This window comes from Furipterus horrens, unplaced genomic scaffold (genome assembly GCF_987537825.1).
Source record: "Furipterus horrens unplaced genomic scaffold, mFurHor1.1.pri manual_scaffold_6, whole genome shotgun sequence".
NCBI classification, from domain to species: Eukaryota; Metazoa; Chordata; class Mammalia; order Chiroptera; family Furipteridae; genus Furipterus; species Furipterus horrens.
Window position 1 is genome coordinate 62,266,076 of NW_028327176.1, and position 15,013 is coordinate 62,281,088.

Genomic DNA, 15,013 nt, shown 5'->3' on the forward strand with positions numbered 1-15,013 from the left:
CTTCCGTGTAGTTTTATTTTCTGGAATTTCTAGTTATCCTTTGTTTTGAAGTAGTTGTATTCCTCTATAGTTGTAGAGGGAGACCTAGCGTGTCCGTCTAAGCCTCCATCTTGGCCGGAAGTCCCAGCTTTTTTCTTGTTACTACTTCAGCAACTTTCTACCTTACTGAGCCAAGGTCTTAACTTCATATAATATTGACATATTATATTTTGAATATATAATACTTATCATATGGCTTCTCTTTGAAAGATATGACAATTCTAATAGTAATACTAATCCTGCTTGTATTGTACCATACCTCTGTAGAAACTCTATAATTTAAAAGTTCTTTCACGTGTAACCTTACACTGACTCCACTGCTACAGTTAAAACAGAGGTAAAGTCATTCACCCAAGTTAATCCAGTGAGTGAAGCACAGAAAGAAAGGGAATTATGACTTGTAAATCCAAGCAGGTTGCTCTTTCTTTGAGTGGTCTGTTTCTTGTTCACCATTTCCCTTCCTTTCTCACAGTGAATCCTGATGCTGCTGTCCCCAGGGCCACTCTTTGAGTAGTCCTGCTCTATGCAAGTGTTTCTTCAATCTGTGTATATGGATCACTCATGTCCAAATCATCTGGAATCCCTCATGCCAGCCCCACCGAATAGGATTATCTGGGAGAGGGAACCGGGAATCTAATGATAGTACACACGGTGATTTCTATCTACCCTAAAATAAGAGAATTGTTTAATCGGTGGTTCTCAAACAGTGTAGATTGTATTTACCTGGAGCATTTTAATATATTTGATACCTTTCTTTTATCTGCAGATATTTAATTGACTTGTATGAGGTAACTCAGGACATGTCCCCTCCACTATCTCAGGGAACAGTTAGCTGACTGGCCAACAGCCATAAGGAATGAGAAAAACAGTCTGTATCTGGATGTACCAGCCCTCTCAAGGCCCCTGTGTTTACCTTTACAATGTAGAGTTTTCAATTTCCACTCTGTGCCCCTCAGTACTACTCACCTCTCCCTAACTCTATAAAGTAGCACCAAGGCCAGAGGGAGGGGGCAGCCTCTTCTGCCTAATGTGCTGCCTTTGCTGCATTCCCCTGCAACATGAGTGGTAAATGGCATGTCCACAATGTGTCCTATTCTGCTGGCCCTCTGGGTTTTTTTTCCAGAATATTACAAGCACAAATGCAGCTTCCTGGCTTGGAGCTCCTGTGTGACAACTTGGTATAAGGGACAATCAGAGTACCAGGATTTATAAAAGCTCCCCAGGTGATACTAATGTACAGCAAAATTTGAGCTACACTGTTCTATAAAATATTTAAATCAGACATCTGAGAAATAAAATTAGAACATTGTTAAAGCAACTTGCTAATTATAATAGCTGAGCAAATTGAAAAAGTTCTCAGGATTCAGGTGTGGAATTAGTTTAAATCCATTTTATTTTTTAAATTACCTTGTTTTTTAAGTAATTTTTAAGTGTTCTTTTCATGGAGTCCAAAGATCTCATTCTTAAAAGAAATACACATTTAATAATGGTATTTAATGAAGTCAGCCTTTTGCACAGAATTTGATTAAGCTTTCTTATAATAGGAATTTTAGTTGATCTTGTGACTTCTTGACACAAATCTGAAAGTCACCAAGGACAAATATAAAATTATCATCATAGTTTCAGAATTATACATCAATTCCCTTAATTTATTGATAAGGGCATCCAAGTCTTCCACTGATTTAGCATATATAGAAAGGTAAAGTGCCAGGTGCTACATTTTTTAAAAATATGTGCACATGCATGTGTGCATGTGTGTGTATTATTTCTGAGCAGCATAAAAGAGTAATACTTAGATTTCAGGAAGAATTTCTTGTCCCCAAACAAAATAAACATTTGAACAATTTACAAAAAATATGCCAAAGTATCCTGGCCAGATAGCTTAAATGGTTAGAGTGCTGTCCTGTACATGAAAAGGTTGAGGGTTTGATCCTCAATCAGGGGGCATCATATACCTAGGTTGCAGTTTCTATCCCTGGTTGGAGAGTGTGTGGGTTTCTCTATCTCTCCCTTCCTCTGTATAATCAATAAACAAAACATCAGGTGAGGATTAAATATATATAAATATATTAAAATATATTAAATATATAAATATATATATTGTATGTATTATATATATATATTGGTCTGTCTGGAAAAAGTCCAGCCTTTCTTACTATAATGAGAATGGTTTATGTAATATCGATGTAATCTGGCAATCAAAGAGAATGGACTGGAATGTGCATGTGTGAACAATGATGACTTTACTGTACCAGTTGGTGAGAATGGTAGACAACATTTAGTGAGCATGTATATTGTGTGGCCTTCACATTTGAAATGACTGAAAAAGGAGACCCACAAATCTGCATCAAATTTTGCATTAAGGTTAAAAATTCCTCCACAGAAACTACTTGGATGATTCAGAAGGCTGCATCTATGGGTAACTAGAGACTGACAGCTTCATCATGACAATGCACCTGCTCATGCATCATGTCTTGTACAGTTTTTTGATGAAATATCAAATCATTCAAGTGACTCAGCCCCTCTACATCCCAGATTTTGTGTCCTGTGACATCTGGCTTTTCCCAAAACTAAAATCACCTTAGAAGGGGAAGAGATTTCAGACTGTCAATGAGATTCAGGAAAATACAATGGGGCAACTGATGATGATTGGGAGAATTGCTTGAGGTCCCAAGGTGCCTACTTTGAAGTGGACTGAGGCATCATTGTCTTATGTACTATGTTTCTTGTATCTTCCTCAATAAGTGTCTCTATTTTTCATATTATGTAGCTGGATATATTCTGGACAGACTATATATATGTGTGTGTGTATATATATATATACACATATATACATACTCACAACACACACACACACACATATATATATATATATACTGTGTTTGAGTATACCAAATATTCTATTTGTGTAAAACTTCTTTTAAATTTTTATTTTTTTATAATAACTTTTTATAGAGGAAGAATTTTTATGTTTTATATTAAGAGGCAATATGATGAATCAAATAAATTTTGGGTCTAGTTTATTCTAAAATATCTATATTTCTGTAGGTTCTAGCTTCTCTGTTTTTGGTACACAGGAGTTCTTTTACCTTTTCCCATATTCACTCAAGCAGTTACAGTGGCTTCTAGAAATGCTTCTTCTTTCATTAATTCCTCATGCTTCAGAGTTTAGAGTTATTTTCTGGTATAGGTACAAGCAAAGATATATAAGAGTATGTGTACACTCTTTCCTTGTCTCCCTGTCTTCAATTATAATGAAATCTTAATGACTATCATAAGCTCCATCTAATATCTTAGAGAAAGAGCCATTCCTAAACTAAAATAAAGAAAATCAAAAGACATAATATGTAGCATTGAAGTAGCTAAAGAAATAGCCCTAGCCAGGTGGCTCAGTTGGTTGGAACATCATTCCATACACCAAAAGGTTACGTGTTTGATCCCTGGTCAGAGCACATTTCTAGGTTGTGGGTTCAATCCCCAATCAGAGCACATATGGGAATCATCTGATCAATGTTTTTCTCTTATATTGATATTTCTCTTTTCCATCTTCTTTCTCTAAAATCAATAAACATATCTTCAGGTGAGAATCTAAAAAAAATAGTTACCGGTGCTGAGCTGTTCTGGGCAGGGTAGGGAGGGTGGAAGTTAGGTGAGGCTTGTCAGGAGCATCTCTGGTTCCAACGCTGAACGAGTTGTTGGCGACGCTGGGCAACTTGGCGCGGCGCTCTGCCTGCAGCTGTGTCACCGTGTTATGAAGCCACCTCGTACTTACCTGGCTACTGGAATCCCCAGTAGTAAAGTGAAATACTCAAGGCTCTCCAGCACGGATGATGGCTACATTGACCTTCAGTTTAAGAAAATGCCTCATAAGATCCCATATAAGGCTATTGCGCTTGCTACAGTGCTGTTCTTGATTAAACCTTTCTCATTATCATAGGCTCGCTCCTGTTGGCAGGCTATATCAGCAAAAAGGGGGGTGGGAGGTGGGGGGGGCAGACCGGGCCATTCCTGTCATGATCATTGGCATCCTAGTGTTCCTGACAGGATTTTACCACCTGCGCATCGCCTACTATGCATCCAAAGGCTACCGAGGTTACTCCTAGGATGACATTCCAGACTTTGATGACTAGCACCCACCTCAACCCTGAGGAGCAGTCAGATGGGACTAAGGTCAGCATTAAGATACTGAGCAGAAACTATGGTTAGGGGCTAAGAAATTCTGCAGTTTGCAGCTGTTTAACAAAACAATGGCTGGGTTTATAGGCCCATACCACAGATGTTGACTGAGCTTACAGTTAGCAAATTAGGGCATGCTCTTTTTTTCATCTCCTGGCCCTGACAAAAATCTGTCAAGTTTTTCCATGTGAACCTGTCTGTATCGTGGAAAAAATAGCAATGTATAGTTGTATGGAAAAATGGGAGGTTATTCTGGAGAAGAAAGTGTTGCTGCCACCACCCTTTTTGGAGTTGAACGTTTCTTTTAAAAAGTCTTTATTATCCATTTGTTCTTGTGGAAAATGGAGAGATGCAGTATGTCATATTTTCTACTACTAAGTAGTTTATTTTGGAAATATCTAAGTATCTTATCCCCTGTACTCTAACTTCATGTTCTAGTGGAAGACCCTGGCAAAATCAATTACTGTGGATGCATCTCTAACATTAAGAGCCATCAGGAATTTTTTTGAAATTAGAGCAAGTTTTCAGAATGTAAACATTTTCTCTCTTTACTGTTCCTTGGCCACCTATGGTCTGGTTCACCAATAAGTTGGGCAATTCTATCCTTTATAGATTAAGTTCTTCTGTATATCATGGACTTTTGACTGTTTCCTAAAGAAAAATGTAGTAAGTGGTTGTTATTTAGAGTTTATAACCCCACTGTTAGCACCTTGTATTATGATGTCACTCAGCTGAAGATCGCATGATTTGGCTTTAGGGGACTAAATTGCTTTAGTTTGATTGTTTCCTAGTTTGCAAAAAAGTGACCTACGTTCAAAAGAAATTAAAATGTCAAAATCTAAAACCTAAAAGAAAAGAAAAGCTAAAGAAATACAGACTTTTCTACTTAAATATCTTTAAAGGCACAGGAAAAGAAACTGATTCTTAAAACCGAAAAAAAAATAATTGAGAAACAGATGTAACATTGATATTTTAGAAAAATGTTTACTAACTATTCTGAGAATACATTTGGAGTAAGAAAAACCCACCTTGGCCAAAACAAGGACCAATCTTCAGCATGGCAAAAACATAAGAGAAGGCTTTAGAAAAGATCAAATTATATGATCTCATGGGAATTCCATGAACCATTATATCTAGCAAAAGGGAGAAATCTAATAGTGGGAAATATTGACTGAAGATGAAATACATAACCATTGACTGAAAAATACAATTGAGGTCGTAAATTTGGGATTAAAAGCTAAACTTAGCAAAAAACAAAATAAAATAATAAAATTAATTACTAGCTTGAGGATGCTTCTCAGAACTCAGGAGAAAAAAAAAGAATATAAAATGCAAAACTTATGTGTTAGGAATGAACATAAGCTAAAATAATGACAAAGTTAATTTCAAGGGTCTGTTCCTTCACAGAAACATTATTAAAAATCAAGCAAAAATTGTCACAATAAATGTTATCAGGATAAAGGAAAACAAATGATGGTGTAAAGTATCAAAGCAACTGCTGAATCAGGAAAAAGACAACTTAGCCCTAGCTAGCATGGCTCAGTGGACTGAGTGCCAGCCTGAAACCAAAGGGTCACCAGTTAATTCCTACTCATGGCACATGCCTGCATTGTGGGCCACCAGGTCCCCAGTTGGGGACATGTGAGAGGCAACCATATATTGATGTTTCTCTCCCTCTCTTTCTTCCTCCCTTTCCCTTCCTCTAAAAATAAATTTAAAAAAATATTTTTTTAAAAGAAAAAGACAACTTATACATGGTACAAAAACTATGTGGCATTTTTACTTGCTATTGCCCTGCCGTTACCCTGGCTCTGTGATGCTCTAAGGTTGTAGCCCACAAGCTCATTGTGGAAGGGAGCTGAAGGAACAAAGACCTTATTTATCAAAAATTATGTGTATCCCTTCTAGCTGCCTACAGGAATGCTTGAAGGTGGATGCCTGAAGAGCTGAAGCAAGTACATACCTTTGTCTATTAAATTATTTAAATAACTCCTGGCAGAAAAGCAGAGACATTTCTCTAAAACATCATAAGGCAAACACCCAACTAATAATCACCTGGGGAAAAATATAATTGAGGCAAACAGCAGGATGCCTAGAGCCTAAAAGAAAAATGTGGGGATAAAGTCTTGGGGAATTAGGTCATTTTAAAATGCTCACTTGTACGTGGTAATTTAGAAAGTTACATGCATGCCAAAAGTAAGATACATATACAGAAAAATCCTGGGAAGACCCTACACTATCACCTCTTCAATTCCTTAACCTCAGTACAAAGAAGAAGGGAAGTCTAAGACAGAGTGTAAACTTCCTGGTCAAGTTGAAGGCATTCTCTAGCACAGTGCCAATGTATAAAAAATTGCAAGGTTCTTTTCTCTCTCTCTCTCTCTCCCTCTCTCTCTCTCTCTCTCTTTCTCCCTCTCTCTCTCTCCCTCTCTCTCTCTTTCTCCCCCCTCCCCTCTTCTGTCTCTCAAAAGAGTAGCTGAGCATGACTTTAAAAAAAAGAGAGAGAGAGAGAGAGACTGCAAAGATCACACATGACAATTAATAAAATTTAATGAAACACTTTAAAAAATATCACTAAACAGCAAAGAGCTACAACCAAAACAAATGACAAAAACAAATTGTAAGAAGGGGGAAGAATATGATTCCGAATCATTATAGTGTAATATGCAAAATGTCAAATTTTTAACAACAAAATGCAAATCATGTAAACAAACAAGAAAGTATGGCTCATTCACAGAAGAAATTAATAGAAACTGCCCTTGAGAAAGACCAGACATTGAAATTTATAGACAAAACCTTTAAATTATCTATCTTAAATATGATCAAAGAACTAAATAAAAGCAGAAGAATAATGTATGAACAAATAGAAAATATCAATAAAGAGAAAAGAAATTACAAAAAGAACTCAAAGACAAATTCTGGAGCTTAAAAGGACAATAGCTAAAATGTAAAAATTCACTATATTTTAATAACAGATTTGAGCAAACTGAAGAAAGAATCAGTGAAGATGAATACAATAGATCAATTAAAGTTACTAATCTGACAAGCAGAATATAAAGAATGAAGAAAATAAGACCTGTGGAACATTATAAACAAATCAAAATATATATTACAGTTGTCCCAGAAGGAATAGAGGGGAAAAGAATACAGAAAGAGTATTTAAGGAAATAATGATCATATAACTTCCCAATATTGACAAAAAGCAGTGAATCTACACATTCAAGAAACTCAATGAAATCAAGAATAATAGATTCAAAGAGATCGACACAAACATATTATAAATTGTTGAAAGCTAAAAATGAAGAGTTAATCTTTAAAGCAGCAAGTGAGAAGTGACTAATCTTGTAAAAGAGATCCTAAGTAAGAGTAATAGCAATGTTCTCACTAGAAATCATGGAGGCCAGAAAATAGAGAGATGTCAATTTTTAAGTACTAAATAAAACAAACAAACAAACAAAAAAATAAAAACTTTCAACCAGGAATCCTACATCTAGCTTGGATTAAAAAATGAAGGCAAACTTAAGATATTTTCAGATAAACAAAAGTTGAGGGAGGGTATTACACTAGTAGACCTACCCTATGAGAATTGCTGAAGGGGGTCTTTCACATTGGGATGAAATGCCACTAGTCAGTAATAAGAAGCCACTCAAAACCAAACACTCCTATATAAGTAACTATATAAGTAAATGTAAAAGCCATTGTATTTTTGATTTGTAACTCTTTTCAAATGTCCTATGTGAAAAAAGACACATCATAATGTGATAATTATATACCTGTGTCAATTGGCATACAGCATATAAAGATGCAATTTGTGACATTAACAACAAAAGGAGCAATGACAAAGCTGCATAAAAGGAGTTTTTTAAACATTTAATTGATATGAACTCAAACTATATTTTTATAAGCTTAGGACCATGATAAACACTAAAAATATATCTTGGAAAACATATATTAAGAAAATGGAATGGAAAGATAATTAAAGTGGCACACTAAAACATAGTTAAACACACACAAAAATGTAGTGGTGGAAGGAACGAGGAAAAAAAGAGGTGTAAGACATAGAAAATATAATGCAAAAGAAAAAAGTCCGTTATTATAAAAAATTACTTCTAAAGTAAATAAATTACATTCTCCAACTAAAAGGTCCAGTTTGACAGAATGGATTTTAAAACATGGTCCATTTATATGCCATCTATAAGAACTCACTTTAGATTCAAATCAGGTCAAAAGTGAAAGAATAATAAATGATATTCCATGCTAATAGAGCTGGTTGGTTATACTGATATTGTGCAAAATAGGCTTTAAGCCCTGACTGATATGATTCAGTTGGTTGGGTATCATCCCACAAAGCAAAAGGTCACCAGTTCAATTCCCGATCAGAGTATGTGCCTGGATTGTATGTTCTGTCACCAGTCAGGATGTGTGCAAGAGGCAACAATTGATATTTCTCTTTAGCATCAATATTTCTCTTCCTCTCTTTCTCCCTCCCTTCCCCTCTCTCTAAAAATAAAAATAAAATCTTTAAAAAATAGGCTTTAAGTCAAAAACTGTTACTAGAGACAAAGGAAGACTTCTGGTTTCTGGTCGGGCATGTAAAGCATTTGGAAGCTGTCAGTCTCTCTTAGTAAAAAGTAAAACTATGAACAAATGAAAAAACACACAAGTTTTCATAGATCCATAAAAGAAGTGAAATATAGGGCAAAACACTGCTTCCGAAGTTGGAGAGTCAGACAGGCAGATACAGTTTCCCCACTTGCCAGAGTAGAAACTTCTGCAAGAACCAGTACAGGGGTAGAAAAAAATGATATGTAAGGAGACGTGTCTGACAGTTACAAACTTCACGGGGACACAATCATAGGGAAATTCTTACACCTTGAGAGTTTTAACTTTAGGAACTTGATGACGTTTTTACAATGAATATTAGGGGGGGATCCCTTTTTGCTTCCCCCAGAAGGAAGAGGAAAGAAACTATTTTGAACTATGCCAGAATATCCTGTTATTAACAAGGACCACCCTCAAGAGAAACTGTTTCCCAGAGCCTAAACTATTTGAGTGTTATCAGAGCCTAACTGACCTGGAGGAGGAGAAATACCCAACTCAAGCTCACTCTAGGCTTTGGGGAAGGGGACGTGAAATATCCAACTCCAATTCAATCTAGTTATCCTGTCCCACTTACAGGTGGAGAGGGATATGGGGAACTGATAGAACTTGTGAAGTGCACAGTACAGAGCCACAGGTCTCTAAAAGACTGAGACCTACCTAATCATAGGACTATAGAACACTTGCCCTCCCTCCCACCTTATCATCAAATTACTAATATTGCCGGAGTCTATTTATTGCAGTTTATTTTACCCAGCACATCATGCATGGTTACCAAGAAAACTGTAAAGCACACTAAAAGATTTTTTTTTTAATTGAAGAGATGGAACAGGCATCACAACCAGACTCAAATGTGGTAGGGATTTTGGAGTTTTCAAATTGGAAATTTAAAACAATTATCATTAATATGCCAAAGGCTCTAGAAGATAAAGGAGACAAAGGAAGGTATCATATATTAATGAAAGGGTCAGAAATATAAAACAGTTTTAAAAATATAAGTAGCATACAAGAGTCCCAAAATATATGAAGCAAATGTTGACAACATTAAAGGGAGGAATGGACAATTCTACAATAATAGTTGGAAACTTCAATACCACATTTTTGATGAAAAATAGAAAATCTAAACAAGAGATCAATAAGAAAATGTAGGACTTGAGCGTCATTATGAACTAATTAGACCTAACAGACATATAGAATACTCCACCCAAAACAGAAGAATACATATCATTCTCAAGTGCACATGGAAAGTTCTCCAATATTAACTATGTATTATGTAATAAAAAGTCTCCCTGTATTTAAACAATTAAAATAATACAAAGTATCTTCTCTGACTACAATGGAATGAAGCTAAAATTCAATAGCAGTAATGAAACTATAAAATTCACCAACATGTGGAAATTACACAACACATTCTTAAACTACCAATAGGTCAAAGACAAAATCACAAGTGAAATTTTAAATACTTTGAGACAAATAAAAACAAAAAAACAAAACAAATGAAATGCAGTGAAGGCAATGCTCAGAAGAAATTTTGTAGCTGTAAATGGCTACTTTTAAATGAAAAAATTCCCAAATTAATAACCTAACTTTACACTTAAGGAAAAAGAAGATCCTAGAAAATTGAACAAAATAAAAATTAGATGAGAAATAAATAAAATAGAAAAACAAAAAATTAATAAAGGCAAAATCAACAAAAATAAAAAGTATATGGCTGTAATGACTAAGAAAAAATAAAGAAGAGACAAATAACTAAAATTAAAAATAATAGTGAACACATTACTATTGACCTTACACAAATAAAACAAAATGTTATAAGGGAATGCTATGAATGATTGCATACCACCAAATTATATAATTTAAATGAAATGAACAAATTCCTGGTAGCACACAATTAGCTAAATAATCCAAGAAGAAATAGAAAGTATAAACAGACCTATTTCAGGTAGAGAGATTAAATCAGTAGTCAAAACCTCCCAACAGAGGAAAGTCCAGGTTTCACTCTTTAATTCTACCAAACTTTTAAAGAAGAATTAACATCAATCTTTCTAAAGACATTCCAAAAATATAAAAGTGGGAGAAACCCTTTCTAAATTATTATGTAAAGCGAAAATTATTCTGATACAAAAATCAGACAAAGATTCTTCCACAAGAAAAGACAATGAAAGCCCATTAATCTTTTATAAATATAGATTTATCTTAGGAATGCAAGGGTAGTTTAACATAAGAAAATCAGTCAGTGTAATATCTCACTCATATAATTAAATGAAAAATTTACATGATCATTTCTATTGGCTCAGAAATAAGTTTGAAAATATCCAATACCCTTTTTTGATTAATACATTTAGTAAATCATGAATAGGTGGGAAATTTATTAATATTACAAAGGTTTTTTAAAATAATTTTTTATTGTTATTTTATTACAATAGTTCCAATTTTACCCCCACTGCCCACCCCTACCCATCACAGTTGCCATCAGAGTCAATGGTGAAAGATTAAAATTTCCTTCTAAGATCAGTAATAAGGGAAGGATACATATTTTTACCACTGCTATTCAATATTGAATCATAAATACTAAGTAGAACAATTAGGTAAGAAAAATAAAGTTAAAAACACCCAAACTGAAAATAAAGAAATAAAAATCTTTCTATTTGAAAATGAAAAAAAATTGTATGACACAAAGTCCCAAAGAATCTATAAGAAAGTTACTAGAACTAAGGAACAAATTTAGCAAAGTTACAGTGTACAAGATCAACACAAAAATCAGTTGTGTTTCTATATACCAACAATGAACAATGCTAAATGTAAATTAAGAAAACAATTTCATTAAAAATAGCATTCAGGGAGAGGAAGAAGATGGCGGAGGAGTGAGGGGAGGCTGCGCTCTTGGGCTCCCGAAACCCATCTGTGGTTTGGACTAATTGCAGACAGATCATCTCAGTAAGGGGCTGGACACAGGCAGGAGTCGAGCCTTAGCACTGCTGGATTAGAGAAAACCATCTGGGAGAGACCTGTTTAGTGAGGATAGTGGAGGAAAAGGAGACAAAACCGGATTCCTGACTGGAGCGGCTGCCTGAAATGCAGCTGAAAGTACACAAAGGCTTTTTGGTGACCACAGGCTTCCCCAGGAGGGAGTCGGGAGGAGAGCGGATCTCTGCCCGCTGGCAGAGACGGGACTCGACCAAGTAGCATTGCCGCTGAAGGACAGGAGACAGCGTGCTGCTGGGCAAGTGAGAACATAATTCTCCTTTATATTTTTCTCTAGTGGATGGTGGAGAGGGGAGGAAAGTTTGGGGGTGGTAGGCTATTCTTGAGGAGCTCAGGCACAGAAGTACACTCACCTACTCCCCAACCCTCCCCTTGGGTCATGGGGGTGTGCATAGGGAAGTGCTCTCACTCACTGGCCCAGGTGCGCAGGGCTGCGTGTCCAGGTGCCCCTCAGACACACCCCAACAGACATAAAATCAGTGACCCAACGGGCGCAGGGAGGGCCCACTGGGCACACAGAAGACTGTGCGCAGTCGCCCCTGGCAGCCCAGTGGGCGCCAGGCCAAAGTACCAGGCTGGAATCCAGAGCACAGAGCACTTGCCCAGGCTCTGCGCGTGCCTGCTCTGGAGGTGTGGGAATGGTGGGTGACTGCGGCATGGGAACAGCGGGCAGCAGTGACTCATAGACACTCCCGTCTACTGAGCACAAGTGTCTGCGGCCCTGCCCTAAGAGGCGAAAGACCAACTCCTGGAACACAGCGCTGCAGGCCTGAAGCTAGTTCCTCAGCCGCTTGGGTGCATACCAGCACTCAGGCGAAAAACAAACAAACAAACAAACAACAAAACACCTCGCCGGCTTTCTAGGAGCACGGCGTGGCAGGCCTGAGCTTAGTTCCCTGGCCGCCTTGGGCACACACTGAAGCTTCAGTGAGAAAAACAGCTCGCCAGCTTCCCCAGAGCACTAGATGGCCTGCTTTCCCAGAGCGCGGCGTGGCTGACCTGAAGTGGGCTCTTAGCTGCCTTGCATTGCGCCCTGCCGGCCACCTCATGCACACCACTGATGCAAGGAATGGGAATCTCTGACCTATCACATTAGACCAGCTGTGGACACAGAAAAAGAAGACGACACAAGAAGGCTGAACCGAGTAAAAACATTCCCTTTTTTTTTCTTTTCTTTTTCCCTTTTTCCTTTTTCTTTTCTTCCTGAAAGAGGAGGGGAGGAGGGAGGAGGGGAAGAAAGGAGGAAAAAACAAACTATATCTCTAATCTGTTTTATATAATCTTTCCTTCTTATCCCTCTTCTTCAATTGTTGTTTATTTGTTCGTGGGCCTAGTTTAGCCTCCCTTTCACTCTAAATAAATAGAAAATAATTACTATATAAAGCCAATACTATATAATTTCACTTTCCTACTATATTCTGCACTCTTCCCCCTTTTTTATCTTCTGTAGTTATTAACATACAATGTAAATATTACCTACTGTCTTGCACAGTCTCAACTATTATTAACCTATTATCCCCTCTCTCAAAAATCATATTTTTCCTTCACTAAAACAACTCTTATCTATTCTTCCAATAGTGTAAAAGCTCTAATCTCTCGACACTTATATTAACACTGGCTCATTGGTTAACGATAGCAGGAAAGAGGGTGGGGGATATTTTAGAGGGTGCGGGTCTCCTGCTGGGGCTGTGTGTATATGTTTTTAACAGCATCTCCACAAAAGAATTCGAGATAAAGTGGATAGAGTGACTCTCAATCAACAAGCCAGAAGGAAGATCCTAACAAAAAAATCTGAAATATAACCAGACAGCATAAACAAATGATATAAAAGGTACCCCAAGAACATCAGGCTCAGGAGATCAAAGAGACTGCACCACTGAAACACCCGGATCTACCATAAAAAATCTCATACCACAAAGGTGGGAAGGCAAAGCAGACAAATCCAAATAACAAAAACAAACAAGAAGAATCCAACATGGTAAGACGCAGAAACAACCTCTCAATGAAAAGAAAAGAGGAATCCCCAGAAAGAGAGGTACATGGAATAGACATAGCCCAAATGTCAGACATGGAATTCAAAACTGTGGTGGTGAAGAAGCTCGATATGCTCGAAAACCTCAAAAACAACTATGACAACCTCCAAGGAAGTTACCAACAGCTCCAAGAAAATTACAGGGAACTTGCAGAGAACTACACCAGCATAAAAAAAGACATAGAAACTATCAACAAGAACCAGGAAAAAATGAAGAATGCAATCTCTGAACTGAAAAACACAGTAGAATCAGTCAAAAGCAGACTAAACGAAGCAGAGGATCAGATTAGTGAGTTAGAGGATAATGTAGGTAATAATTCTCAAATGATACAGCAAAATGAAAAAAGATTGCAAAAATATGAACAAGATGTAAGGGAATTACAGGATAGCATTAAAAAAATAATATCAGGATCATCGGAATAAGAGAGAGAGAAGAAAAGGAGCATGGAATTGAAAAACTGATAGAAGAAATAGTGACATAAAGTTTTCCAAACCTGAAGAGAAAAAGTTAAGCAAATCCAAGAAGCACTGAGAGTTCCAATCAAGAGGAACCCCCCAAAACCCACTCCAAGGCACATCATAGTTAAAATGGCAACATTCCAAGACAAAGAGAGAATCCTAAAAGCAGCAAGAGAAAAACAGCAAATAACTTACAAGGGAGCTCCAATAAGGCTATCGACCGATTTCTCAACAGAAACATTACAAGCCAGAAGGGAATGGTCAAAAATATTTCAAGCAATGAAAAACAAAGGCCTACAACCAAGAATACTCTACCCAGCAAGGCTTTCATTCAAAATAGAAGGTGAAATAAGGAGTTTCTCAGACAAAGGAAGACTAAAAGAATACATCTCCAGCAAACCAGCATTGCAAGAGATGCTAAAGGGAATATTCTAAGAAAAAGGAAGAGAAAAAACAAAAAAAAGAGTAGAGTAACAGAGATGCAAAAGGGAAATGAATAAATACATGTCAATAATAACCTTAAATGTAAATGGACTAAATGCTCCCATTAAAAGACATAGGGTAACGGAATGGATAAGAAAACAGGACACACATATTTGCTGTCTACAAGAAACACACCTCAAAACAAAAGATTTGCATAGAATGAAAGTAAAGGGATATAAAAAAATATTCCAAGCAAATGGACCTGAAAAAAAAGCTGGGGTAGCAGTCCTCATATCAGAC

General features: G+C 36.7%; 1 pseudogene; it reads left to right on the top strand.

The window, feature by feature from the left end:
* The first annotated feature begins 3,790 nt into the window (after nt 1-3,790).
* On the top strand, nt 3,791-4,169 carry LOC150006310 (transmembrane protein 230 pseudogene; annotated as a pseudogene).
* Nucleotides 4,170-15,013: the final 10,844 nt, after the last annotated feature.